We start from the raw sequence: 13,784 nt of genomic DNA, 5'->3' as shown, positions 1-13,784 counted from the left end.
CTGCTGGAGCTGGGGAGAAGGGAGGCTGGGTTGGGAGAGGTGCAGGTGACAGGACCACTGAGATGGGTGGGTAGGAGAAGGTGAGAGCCTCAGTGGGGGTGACAGGGGTTGGGGACGGGGGGGTGGGGAGGGCCGGGCGAGGGAGGGTGGGAAGGGTAGGGCGAGGGAGGGCCGGGAGACGGGGGGGAGGGACTGTCGTCTTCTTACCATCCTTCTTATTCCCGGTCTTCTGCGCCGCTGGAGCTCTGGCTGGGGCGGGGTTCCCTCTGGCCGGAGCTTTCGCCGCTACAGTTGCCCAGGATCGATCCCTCTTCGGGCAGTCCTTGTAGGAGTGGGCTGCTTGTCCGCAGAGGTTGCACATTGTCCGTTTCGGGCAGTCTTTGGTCTCGTGTCCTGTTACCCGGCAGTTCTTGCAGGCGTCCTCCTTGCAGTCCTTCACCGAATGACCCTTCTTGCTGCATCTCCTGCAGATCTGCGGCATGTCCGGGTAGTAGATGAGGCCGTAGGAGTTGCCCAGCGAGAATGACTGGGGCAGGTGTTGGAGGCCGTCTTCCGCGCTGGAATCCTTGTTCAGTCGGACGATTACCGACCACTTGCCAGTCCAGAAGCCGAGTCCGTTCAGGATGTGGGTGGGTTCCCTCACCACTGTGCAGAACCGCTTCAGGAGCGTGGTGATGTCTTTGCCGGGGGTGTGTGGGTTCCGCATTGAGACCGTCACCCGCCTTTCCTCTCTTTGGACAGGGCAGTTGCCCACAAAGCGAGAGAAAGGGGATTCAGGCCTCGCCGCTTTCACCATCTCCCAGTACCTTCTGCAGATGTTGATCGAAGCGAAGGTCACGAAGAACATCCCGGTCATGAAGGCCTGGATGCTGATGGTCTCCGGCTTAGCGAAGCCCTGGTCCAGGAGCATCTTCTGGCAGAACACTTCTTCCGTCATGTCCGGCACTCTCCCGTCCACCTCCTTCAGCTTCAGGGCCACCGTCTGCTTCATCCAGGGCTCCAGGGTTGGAGCAGCCTGGTTCGGCTTCCTGGTGGCCTGTTGGCTTGAGGAGGCTTCAGGAGGAGATGTCCTGGCCTGGGCCGGCTCACCTGGTCCATCAGCCTTCTTCTTCTGGGTGGCAGGGTTGCTGGTTGAGGCCATGGCTTCTTCCAGCTGTTCCTGTCGCTTGGGGAGGATCTTCGATAGCTCTTTCCCGAAGGGGGCGGAGCTATGCAAATCTTCTCCTTGCTGGCCGAGGTTCTTCCACGAAATTTCTTCCGCAGCGGTTCCTCGTCGAGCTTCTTCTTCTGCGGCCGAGCTTCTTCGAAGATCCCCTTCAGCAGCGGCTCTTCTCCGAAGTTCTCCTTCTTCTTCCCGGCAGCGATCTCCCGGAGCTTCTTCCCCGATGGCGGCTTCTCCCTTCTGGATCGTCGTCTTCGCTGGTTCTTCTCCGCAGTTCGTCGCCGGCTTCGTCTGGAACGCTCTTGGATCGCTAAGCTAGTGTTTATAGCCCCCAGTGGTTCTCCGAGCTATCTATCCTTACAAGGACTGATAAGAACAGATACTACACTTGATCTTAGCCAAAAGGCCGAGAAGCGATAACCCGAGCGGCCCTTGCCTTGCCCGAGCCTGTCCCATACTGCTGTTCACCCCTTGCAGCGATTCAGCCTACTCCTAGGCAATTCCATGGGGCCCTGCAGGCTCACACACATTTACAGCTACTAAGCGGGAGGTGAATAAAGGCCGGAGAGGAAGCCAGACAGGATTTGCTTCTTTTGCTTGCACCACAATGCAGTGCTGAAAGAGGAGGAATCTACATAAAAACGCCTTCCTGGCAACGCCCAAATGCCCTCCTGCCATGCAGATAAACACTGGCAGCGGCAGCAAGTGCATGCCCACAGCCACCCCTTGTTCCTTCACACCTTGTATCAGCTTTAATCCAGTCCTGTGCTGCCTGCTGAGCAGCACTGAACAACACTGCCTGGGCCCAGGCTTTTATCTCTGAGGCAGGCCCCATTATGATGTCAGAAAGCTGGCTCTGGAATCCTGAGGGCTCCACTATGACACGTGCAAAGTTCCGTCTGAACTTTATATAAGACTGTGAGGCTCAGTCAGTCACTCAGTGTTGCCTGAGAGGGCAACACTGCAACAGCCGGCCGCCAGGCTGTCTTTTTTTTGCACATTTATTTGCCTCCAGGAGGCCACAAGAGGGAGACAAGGGACTGCAAAATGGAAAATAGGCATCCACCAACTTTACAGACAACTTCTCTTTGCTCCTACAACCTCCATCCTTGCACAGTTTGTTATTCTTCCAGGTAACATAGTAACAAATCCAAATTGCTGCTCTCTTTGTAGGCAAGCAAGGGTTTGTTGCAACTGCAATTCTTACTTCTTCTTGAAATGTAGGGACGACAGTACATTCCATCACATCCACCTAGTGTACACAGGTAGGTCCATTGTGGCGGGTAGGCGGCTGGCTGCTTTAATGGCTGTTTGCTGTTCCCCTACTCCACTCCACTCCACTATTTGACTGTGGTGCTGCATCAATCAGTGGCTGGCTCAGGTGCAGCTCTTTAACTTACCTAGGAGGGAGGGAGGGAGGGCGGAGAGAAGACAAGGAAGGTGAATGAGCTGTTCCAATGTGAAATGCCGGAAACACAGAAACACAGAAGACACACACACACACACACACAACAAGAGGTGGCAATGTATTCATTAATTGCATTTAATAAATGAGCTCATTATCACACATGACTGTACAAATGCATTGTCCAACAGGTGTTGAAATAATGGGATTAAAAGGGGAGATCCCTTCAGAAAGACAGAAACAATGGCAAAGAGAAAAAACACTTTTGGAATCTGATTTTAGTCAACACATAAGGGAAGGGTGCACCGGTCCTGGAAATACTGCAATACCAGGTCAATGCGTGGAGTGGACAGAGCAAGCTCTATTTCCATCTCCCTGTTCTAAAAATCCATTTAATATATGGTCCCCAGATAGGGGACGTATCAGATATTAAACTGATAAGAACAGATACTACACTTGATCTTAGCCAAAAGGCCGAGAAGCGATAACCCGAGCGGCCCTTGCCTTGCCCGAGCCTGTCCCATACTGCTGTTCACCCCTTGCAGCGATTCAGCCTACTCCTAGGCAATTCCATGGGGCCCTGCAGGCTCACACACATTTACAGCTACTAAGCGGGAGGTGAATAAAGGCCGGAGAGGAAGCCAGACAGGATTTGCTTCTTTTGCTTGCACCACAATGCAGTGCTGAAAGAGGAGGAATCTACATAAAAACGCCTTCCTGGCAACGCCCAAATGCCCTCCTGCCATGCAGATAAACACTGGCAGCGGCAGCAAGTGCATGCCCACAGCCACCCCTTGTTCCTTCACACCTTGTATCAGCTTTAATCCAGTCCTGTGCTGCCTGCTGAGCAGCACTGAACAACACTGCCTGGGCCCAGGCTTTTATCTCTGAGGCAGGCCCCATTATGATGTCAGAAAGCTGGCTCTGGAATCCTGAGGGCTCCACTATGACACGTGCAAAGTTCCGTCTGAACTTTATATAAGACTGTGAGGCTCAGTCAGTCACTCAGTGTTGCCTGAGAGGGCAACACTGCAACAGCCGGCCGCCAGGCTGTCTTTTTTTTGCACATTTATTTGCCTCCAGGAGGCCACAAGAGGGAGACAAGGGACTGCAAAATGGAAAATAGGCATCCACCAACTTTACAGACAACTTCTCTTTGCTCCTACAACCTCCATCCTTGCACAGTTTGTTATTCTTCCAGGTAACATAGTAACAAATCCAAATTGCTGCTCTCTTTGTAGGCAAGCAAGGGTTTGTTGCAACTGCAATTCTTACTTCTTCTTGAAATGTAGGGACGACAGTACATTCCATCACATCCACCTAGTGTACACAGGTAGGTCCATTGTGGCGGGTAGGCGGCTGGCTGCTTTAATGGCTGTTTGCTGTTCCCCTACTCCACTCCACTCCACTATTTGACTGTGGTGCTGCATCAATCAGTGGCTGGCTCAGGTGCAGCTCTTTAACTTACCTAGGAGGGAGGGAGGGAGGGCGGAGAGAAGACAAGGAAGGTGAATGAGCTGTTCCAATGTGAAATGCCGGAAACACAGAAACACAGAAGACACACACACACACACACACAACAAGAGGTGGCAATGTATTCATTAATTGCATTTAATAAATGAGCTCATTATCACACATGACTGTACAAATGCATTGTCCAACAGGTGTTGAAATAATGGGATTAAAAGGGGAGATCCCTTCAGAAAGACAGAAACAATGGCAAAGAGAAAAAACACTTTTGGAATCTGATTTTAGTCAACACATAAGGGAAGGGTGCACCGGTCCTGGAAATACTGCAATACCAGGTCAATGCGTGGAGTGGACAGAGCAAGCTCTATTTCCATCTCCCTGTTCTAAAAATCCATTTAATATATGGTCCCCAGATAGGGGACGTATCAGATATTAAACTGATAAGAACAGATTTTTTTTTTTTTTTTTTTTTTTTAATTCATTCAGATCACGTCTTAAAAATCATAAAATTCAAAATAAAAAAGACTTAGATCATCACAATGAAAACTGAAAACGTACAATTAATTTTTGTTTTCCTCTTTCCTTTTTTTTTCCTAAGAAATCAAAAAAACATTCCTTTTTTAACAGCAATAGTTCCTAACATATCCACTAGATGTTCCTGCAAATCATTACCATCCCACTCACAGTTTACAATGCACGTTAACCACGTTGGCACACCATACCTTTCAAGAAACCCTGGTAAATTTTCTCTTACACAGAGCCGCACCCTCCTCCGCATTTTTTCAAAATTAATTTTACTACGTAACTGCTCTACTTCTTCCAATAACCTGTCTCTTTCTGCTCTTTCCTCTTCTGAAATGACACTTTTTTTCTTTCTCTCTGCTTTTTTCCTTTTTTTCTCATCACTTTGCCCACTTCCTTCCAATTTGTGAAGCTTGCCTTCTTCCAAACTAACTTCCGCTTCCTTTCTTTTGACTATCTTCTTATTTTCCTCTTGTACCTCACGTTTGCTTTTCTTTGGGCACGATTTGAATATGTGCCCCTCCTCTCCACACATATTACATACTTTCCCTTTCTGACATTCATTATACTTATGTCCCTCTTGCAGACATTTTGTACACATTACTTTCTCACAGGCTTCTCTCTCATGACCATACTCTTTACAATTCAAACAAAACATATCCATTCCAAGAAAAAATAAATTTCCACACGCACTTCCAATCTTGAACCGCGCTGGAGGAAACAATAGGTTTCTAGATTCACCAATTCTCACAAATTTACAAAGAAATTTCCACTTCCCAGTCCAAAATCCAAAAGGGTTAAACACTTTCCCCTTTCCCACCACCTCCTCACAAAACTTATTGAGAAATAACTTAATGTCCTCTTCATCCACGTAAGGCGAAAACATTTTTACAACCACCAACTTTTTGTTTGGCACAAAATGTGGTGTTACCTTCACACCCACAAGTCTTGGGTCCCTTTTACCTTCCTTCAAGCGTTCTAAAAAGACAGCATAAATTTCTTCTGTGGCGAAGGTAACGTCAAAGCACCCTCTCCTCGGATAGTCCATCACCGCCAAAATGCATGATCTCTCCAGCTGAAAGAAATCCAACAAAAGAACCTTTGTGATGAACTCCAGATCCTTCCTTTGTCGCTCAGATTCCTCCACGAAAAACCGGACAGCATTCCTGGTACGCATATATTCGGGAATTTCCTCCATCCTGCTCCAAACGAATTCCAGCAATCTCCAAAGAATACCTTCAGTACCGAAGTACCAGGCAGGTGATCGCTCCCCGTTGCCCTGGACTAATCCTCCTCCCCAATAGCAGCAGAGGGGTGAAGTCTCTCCTAAGAGAAACGATCCCCCCAGGCCAAGGAAAAGGGTACCAGGGCACCTCCTGACCAAGAAACAAGGCAATACCCTAAAGTACTACACTTGATCTTAGCCAAAAGGCCGAGAAGCGATAACCCGAGCGGCCCTTGCCTTGCCCGAGCCTGTCCCATACTGCTGTTCACCCCTTGCAGCGATTCAGCCTACTCCTAGGCAATTCCATGGGGCCCTGCAGGCTCACACACATTTACAGCTACTAAGCGGGAGGTGAATAAAGGCCGGAGAGGAAGCCAGACAGGATTTGCTTCTTTTGCTTGCACCACAATGCAGTGCTGAAAGAGGAGGAATCTACATAAAAACGCCTTCCTGGCAACGCCCAAATGCCCTCCTGCCATGCAGATAAACACTGGCAGCGGCAGCAAGTGCATGCCCACAGCCACCCCTTGTTCCTTCACACCTTGTATCAGCTTTAATCCAGTCCTGTGCTGCCTGCTGAGCAGCACTGAACAACACTGCCTGGGCCCAGGCTTTTATCTCTGAGGCAGGCCCCATTATGATGTCAGAAAGCTGGCTCTGGAATCCTGAGGGCTCCACTATGACACGTGCAAAGTTCCGTCTGAACTTTATATAAGACTGTGAGGCTCAGTCAGTCACTCAGTGTTGCCTGAGAGGGCAACACTGCAACAGCCGGCCGCCAGGCTGTCTTTTTTTTGCACATTTATTTGCCTCCAGGAGGCCACAAGAGGGAGACAAGGGACTGCAAAATGGAAAATAGGCATCCACCAACTTTACAGACAACTTCTCTTTGCTCCTACAACCTCCATCCTTGCACAGTTTGTTATTCTTCCAGGTAACATAGTAACAAATCCAAATTGCTGCTCTCTTTGTAGGCAAGCAAGGGTTTGTTGCAACTGCAATTCTTACTTCTTCTTGAAATGTAGGGACGACAGTACATTCCATCACATCCACCTAGTGTACACAGGTAGGTCCATTGTGGCGGGTAGGCGGCTGGCTGCTTTAATGGCTGTTTGCTGTTCCCCTACTCCACTCCACTCCACTATTTGACTGTGGTGCTGCATCAATCAGTGGCTGGCTCAGGTGCAGCTCTTTAACTTACCTAGGAGGGAGGGAGGGAGGGCGGAGAGAAGACAAGGAAGGTGAATGAGCTGTTCCAATGTGAAATGCCGGAAACACAGAAACACAGAAGACACACACACACACACACACAACAAGAGGTGGCAATGTATTCATTAATTGCATTTAATAAATGAGCTCATTATCACACATGACTGTACAAATGCATTGTCCAACAGGTGTTGAAATAATGGGATTAAAAGGGGAGATCCCTTCAGAAAGACAGAAACAATGGCAAAGAGAAAAAACACTTTTGGAATCTGATTTTAGTCAACACATAAGGGAAGGGTGCACCGGTCCTGGAAATACTGCAATACCAGGTCAATGCGTGGAGTGGACAGAGCAAGCTCTATTTCCATCTCCCTGTTCTAAAAATCCATTTAATATATGGTCCCCAGATAGGGGACGTATCAGATATTAAACTGATAAGAACAGATAAGGTTTCAACAAAATTTTATTGACACATATATATATACAGAGAATACATTTTCATAAAATAAAATTCAGTAATAAAATGCTTGTTGTACATTTCAAAAAATAATTTTTGTGTAATTCAATTCTGTAATAAATTATATGTTTGTACATTTTTCTTTAATAAAATTCAGTAACAAAATGTTTTTTAATTCATTTCATTAAAACCTTTTTGTAAAATAACTTCAGTAATAAAATGTTTATTTTTAATACATTTCATTAAAATGATAAAAGCAATAAATTTTTAACGAGAAGAAGGTTTCTTTAAAAATCTGACAATGGCAGGATAAAACAAGCAGTAAAATCACAATTACAAATACATAAATTATTTACATGGTAATCGTGTTCCACAGAGACAGACACCACATGGATGCCGCTTCTTTTGCTCCTAGATTTTTTTTGTCTCTGAGGTAGTATACATACAGCTCACTTAACGCAATCTTGACACAGTCTGTAATGTCAATAAAATCACGTTTAAAAAGAAGAATGTTCCTAACCTTCCAGATGGCATTTTTAAAACAATTAATAATCATCCAGCAGATCATCTGCTGTCTGAATGATGGGCAGGTAAAAAGGCCATAAAAAACGTATTCGTACTTAAAATCTTTAAGACCACAGATCCATTTTAGTAAAAGGCCGGCTTTCCTCCATACCTCCTGTGCATAGTGGCAGTTCCAGAACAAGTGCATTACTGTTTCATCATTTCCGCACCTATCTCGTGGGCACTTGGCTCTCGCCACCAGTCCTCGCCTATGTTGGAATGCACGTGTAGGGAGGCACTGGTGGACGATTGCCCAGGCAAGGTCCTTATGCACATTTGCAAGATATTTCCCGTACACATTTCGCCACACTTGCTTGGACCTTGCCTGCGAGAAATTGGACACTGCCACTGTCTCTTCTCCGTGTCTGCACGCCATCGACACCTTTCTCTGGTCCCCCAATATGTCAGGCTCCAATTCTTGGAGGCTCAGGAGCCTAACAGTCTTTTCTAGCACCACATAGTGTTTTGGGGGACACAGAAGCACAGGAGAATTTAGGGAGATACGAGCCCAACGTTTAAAAACCATGCCCGCTGCGTATTTTAAAAAGCAGCTAAAAATGCCATCGGATTTAAACATTTTAAAACAGAAGCAGAAATATTTGATATAAAAAAATGTAAAAAGGTTAGGAACATCTCTCCCGCCATTGTCTTTACCTTTATACATAAAATCACGCTTTAATTTTTCCATCTTGGAGCCCCACAGAAACATAAAACAAATGCGTGTTAGCTTTTTAATATATAAAATGGATGGAGGGAAAACCATGGCCACATAGAGCATTATTGGGATTAAAACCATTTTTATGATTAAAATTTTCCCCTCCATCGTGAGGCTCCTAAGATTCCACATTAAAACCTTCTTCTCTATTTTTGCTATCACTGAGTCCCAGTTAGAGGTCCCATTGTTCGCCTGATTAAAAACAATCCCTAAAATTTTAATCTGGTCCTTCTGCATTCTGACTCCTGGGGTCAGGGAGGAATCCCAGCCTCCTATATTAAAACACTCACATTTATCAATATTAAGTTTAAAACCAGAAGCTTCGCAGAAAAAGGTGGTGTTCCTCAGCGCCCTCCTCATGGATGATGAATCGGGGCACAGAATTGTCACATCATCCATGTAGCTTAATACCTTTACTTGGTTGCCCCTCCCACCAGGTATTGGGGCGCCTCTAATAACTTTATCGTTCCTGAGCATGGCTAAAAGGGGCTCCATTGCGCAAATAAATAGTAGGGGAGACAATGGGCACCCTTGCTTGACTCCAGATAAAAGAGGAACACCACTAGTTAAAAATCCATTTATAGAAATCTCACTAAAACAGGACCGATATAAAAGCATAACACGACTTATAATAAAATCAGGCACCGCCATTTTTTTAAGCACCATAAAAAGGAACTCATGGGACACTCTATCAAAGGCCTTTTCAAAATCAAGGGATAAAATAGCAAGGTTTTGGCCTCGATCTTTAAAATACCAAATAACATCTCTTAAAATATTAAGGGACTCAGTGATAGATCTACCAGGTACCCCACAGACCTGATTTGGGTGGATTAATTTACTGATAAAAGGTTTAAAACGGACCGCTATCAGTTTGGCTAAAATTTTATAATCTACATTTAAAAGCGTAATCGGGCGCCAATTTTTGAGCTGGTCCTTTCCACCCTTATTTTTAAAAATTAGGGACACAATCCCCCTTCTCCAAGAAGGGGGCAGCTCTTCTACAATAAAAGCCTCTTTATATAATAAAATCATATCCTCTTTTAAAACATCCCAAAAAGTTAGATAAAATTCAATAGGCAACCCATCCTCCCCAGGGGCCTTTCCCGCTGAAAAACTTTTAAAAACAAATAAAAGTTCCTCCAAATTAAGATCCCGGGATAAAACCTCCTGGCCCAAAGTATCTAACTTAAAATCAAGGGAGTTAAGAGCATGATTTAAAAAGGATTCATCAATGGCTTTTTTACTAAAAAGGAGTTGGTAAAAATTAAAAGCTGCCTTTAACATTCCTCCCACGGAAGTCTCCCCTTCTAGGTTTAAAATAGCGTCTCTTTTGTCGTTTACCTTTTTAAAAAAGAATCGGGAGCACTTCTCGTCTTCTTCTAGATGCTTCACGTGGGAGTTAAAAATTATTTGTTTACCTTTATCATCAAGACATTTTTTTATTTCAGCTTTTAAGTTTAAAATATCAGAATCCACATCAAACCCAACATCCTTCAATTTAAAAAGCACATGTAGACGCTTATTAAGAACATAAAACCACTGTTTCTTTTCTCTGGCTTTCTTCCTACCTGCTCGGATAAAAAATAATTTAATTTTTGGTTTAATGCCCTCCCACCAGTGCAGCATGGTCCCGTGGGGTTTTCTCTGTAATTGCCAGCACTGGTAGGTCCGCACAAACTCATTTTTAATTTCAGGGTCCTCCAGGAGCGTGGCGTTCAACCTCCAGAGGCCCTTACTTACTTTTTGCTCTCCCTCCAGCTCCAGAGACACATTTAGGAGTTTATGATCTGAAAAGATGTTATTTAAAAGCATGCATTTTTGAGGGGTAAAATCATGGGAGGCAAAAATAAAATCGATTCTGGAGCTCACTCTTCCATTAGACCATGTGGCGCCTGCGTCTCCTGGCAAGAGATCCTTCCAGCAATCGCGTAATTTAAAATCATCAATAAAATTTTTGAGCAGGTAGGTAGTGTGGTCTTTCCTATTTGCATCACCCCCCTGCCGGCACTCTCCTTCTCTTATGCAGTTAAAATCACCCCCTACCAGCAGGGGGGCAGACCCAACACAAAACAGTGGTAAAATATTAAAAAGTTCTGCCCGCTCCTGTTTGTCAGGAGGGGCATACACATTTAAAATACGAATTAAAAGTCCATTAATGTGCAGGTGGGTTAAAACAGCTCTGCCGGGCATAATCTCAATCACATTTTGTATAGAAATAAAATGGCCACGGCAGAGTAATCCCACACCTGTAGAACGACAGTCATTGGCTCCAGACCACACCGAAGGGCCCAGCTTCCAATCTTGTTTTAGATCCATATAGTCCATGCTGTTAGGGATTCCACACTCCTGCAGTAGGCAAAAATCAAAGTCCATAGTCTCAAGGTAAGAAAACAAAGCAGCCCTGCGAACAGGGCTCTTTAGGGACCTCACATTCAGTGAGGAGAATTTTAGGGTACTACAAGGCATAGTTTATGGAGAGTCAGTGTCCACTTCTGAGGAGCCCGACTCCGATATACTCTGGGAGTCAGGCTGCCCCGCATCCGGGGACGCGAACTCCACGATGTTCACAGGGTCAGAGCCGGACAGATGTTTCGACCCGACCCTTCCCCTGAATTCGCTTTCGTCCGAACTGCGGCATAACGTTTTCCTCTTTATTGTAGACACCTCCTCCTCTCTTGACCTCTTCCCCGTACTGGATAAATCCATCGTCGTCTCGTCCTCGTCCTCCTCACTCGACGTCACCTCGGTCTCCTGGCTGATGTCATCTCCGTCACGATCTCCGGCCACTGCTACCTCAGGTGCGGCTACAGGTTCCTCCGGATCGCTGGTCGTCTTGGGTTGCTCAGGAGCCTGTGAGGTCCCTTCCTTCTTCCTTATCATTCCGCCTACTGCATCTAAAGCCGTCAGCATCCGACCCTCTATTGGCGTGACAAGAGGGACCGACTCTAGCTGCCCGGCCGATCGGCGGCGGCTGGTGCTTGGGGTATCCCGCAAGGAGCCCCTACGTCTGGACTCCTTATTTGGCTCTTCACCAGCCGCCGTCTCTGCCCAGTCCCCTTTTGTGGGTATCGAGGACCGGCGAGACTTTTTGCCGACCGGCTCCGGGTTGGAGCTTGGGGCCTTCATTACAGAGCTAGAACAGCCCTGCTCGGCCCCCTTGGAATCCCTAGGACCACCCTCCACACGTGGCCCGGAGGGTATTGGCCCTGACCCTTCGGTGGGTCCCGGGGCATTACCAGCAGTGCCCGCACCTGTTGCAGGCTGCTGCCCTGGCCCCGGTCGGGGTGGCCCAGGTTTGGGTTCACCCCTCAATGACTGCGTTCTCTTTGGACATTCTTTGTACATGTGTCCTGTCTCCCCGCACAGGTTACACATGGTGCTGGAACTGCATTTGGAGGCCACGTGCCCAAGGCCTCCACATTTATTACAGCGTATGACATGACCCTCACTGCATGCGTCTTTCGTATGTCCATACGACTGGCAGTTCCAGCAGAACCGAGGCATCTGGGGGTAAAAGAGATATCCCCGGTTCCTCCCAATGGCAAAGTTGGCTGGCGGATGTATAAAGCCTCGTATGCCATTTGGGTCTTGGAAGAATTTCACAAAATACTTCCGCTTTCCATTCCAGAAGCCTTCCGCATTTTTAACTTCATGGCTGAAGTGGATTTCTCGACAGTATCGCCCAAGAAAGATCTCAATGTCCCTGGCAGGGACAAACGGGCTGTGCATCACCACGACAAGTGGAATAGATTCCTCCCCATAGAGGAATGCGAAATAGAGCCCGTCCAGGCGCTCTTCTGTCTGGTCCGCACCAGACAGGGCTGCACAGATGGTGTCGCAGCAGGCCGCGGTACAAAAGGAGATGGTATATCGTCCGCGGCCTTCCTGGTCATTAAGACACAGGATGTTCTCCCGTCTGAGGCCGAAGAAGCCAAGCAGGATTTCCCCTACTATGAACTTCAGGTTCTTCCGCTGGCGATGTTTCTCCTCGACCTCAATCCGGATAGATTGTCGCAACTGGGTTTCCCCAGTCACGAATCCGTACGCAAACGGCATTTTCAGCTTGTCCCGACAAGGATTCGCCCTTCTAGGCCGTCCGGCGCAAGCCGTCCGCCTAGTGATCCCTTCTCGTTGCCTGAGGACTAGTCCGACTACCCAATAGCTGCAGGGGGGTGAAGTCAAGGCGATAAACCTGTGACGATCCCCCCAGGCCAAGTAGCCGGGTACCCCAGGCACCTTCTGACAAAACCTCCTGTATAAATACACTTGGTCTTAGCCAAAAGGCCGAGAAGCGATAACCCGAGCGGCCCTTGCCTTGCCCGAGCCTGTCCCATACTGCTGTTCACCCCTTGCAGCGATTCAGCCTACTCCTAGGCAATTCCATGGGGCCCTGCAGGCTCACACACATTTACAGCTACTAAGCGGGAGGTGAATAAAGGCCGGAGAGGAAGCCAGACAGGATTTGCTTCTTTTGCTTGCACCACAATGCAGTGCTGAAAGAGGAGGAATCTACATAAAAACGCCTTCCTGGCAACGCCCAAATGCCCTCCTGCCATGCAGATAAACACTGGCAGCGGCAGCAAGTGCATGCCCACAGCCACCCCTTGTTCCTTCACACCTTGTATCAGCTTTAATCCAGTCCTGTGCTGCCTGCTGAGCAGCACTGAACAACACTGCCTGGGCCCAGGCTTTTATCTCTGAGGCAGGCCCCATTATGATGTCAGAAAGCTGGCTCTGGAATCCTGAGGGCTCCACTATGACACGTGCAAAGTTCCGTCTGAACTTTATATAAGACTGTGAGGCTCAGTCAGTCACTCAGTGTTGCCTGAGAGGGCAACACTGCAACAGCCGGCCGCCAGGCTGTCTTTTTTTTGCACATTTATTTGCCTCCAGGAGGCCACAAGAGGGAGACAAGGGACTGCAAAATGGAAAATAGGCATCCACCAACTTTACAGACAACTTCTCTTTGCTCCTACAACCTCCATCCTTGCACAGTTTGTTATTCTTCCAGGTAACATAGTAACAAATCCAAATTGCTGCTCTCTTTGTAGGCAA

The 13,784-nt window shown here is 47.2% G+C and overlaps 1 non-coding gene and 4 pseudogenes across 1 annotated transcript; all 5 read right to left on the bottom strand.

Moving 5' to 3' along the window:
• Window positions 1–1,478: 1,478 nt before the first annotated feature.
• Window positions 1,479–1,580, bottom strand: LOC142717031 (U2 spliceosomal RNA; annotated as a pseudogene).
• Window positions 1,581–2,862: 1,282 nt separating this feature from the next.
• Window positions 2,863–3,053, bottom strand: LOC142717013 (U2 spliceosomal RNA). Its single transcript, XR_012871708.1, has one exon. It is a non-coding gene; the product is annotated as a U2 spliceosomal RNA (small nuclear RNA).
• A 1,282-nt stretch (window positions 3,054–4,335) lies between these two features.
• Window positions 4,336–4,542, bottom strand: LOC142717023 (U2 spliceosomal RNA; annotated as a pseudogene).
• A 1,350-nt stretch (window positions 4,543–5,892) lies between these two features.
• Window positions 5,893–6,003, bottom strand: LOC142717035 (U2 spliceosomal RNA; annotated as a pseudogene).
• A 1,282-nt stretch (window positions 6,004–7,285) lies between these two features.
• Window positions 7,286–7,460, bottom strand: LOC142717019 (U2 spliceosomal RNA; annotated as a pseudogene).
• Window positions 7,461–13,784: the final 6,324 nt, after the last annotated feature.

The sequence above is a fragment of the Rhinoderma darwinii genome, unplaced genomic scaffold (assembly GCF_050947455.1).
Source record: "Rhinoderma darwinii isolate aRhiDar2 unplaced genomic scaffold, aRhiDar2.hap1 Scaffold_4528, whole genome shotgun sequence".
NCBI classification, from domain to species: Eukaryota; Metazoa; Chordata; class Amphibia; order Anura; family Rhinodermatidae; genus Rhinoderma; species Rhinoderma darwinii.
Note: the sequence above shows the minus strand (reverse complement) of the source record. Positions and strands in the feature narration are given on the sequence as shown.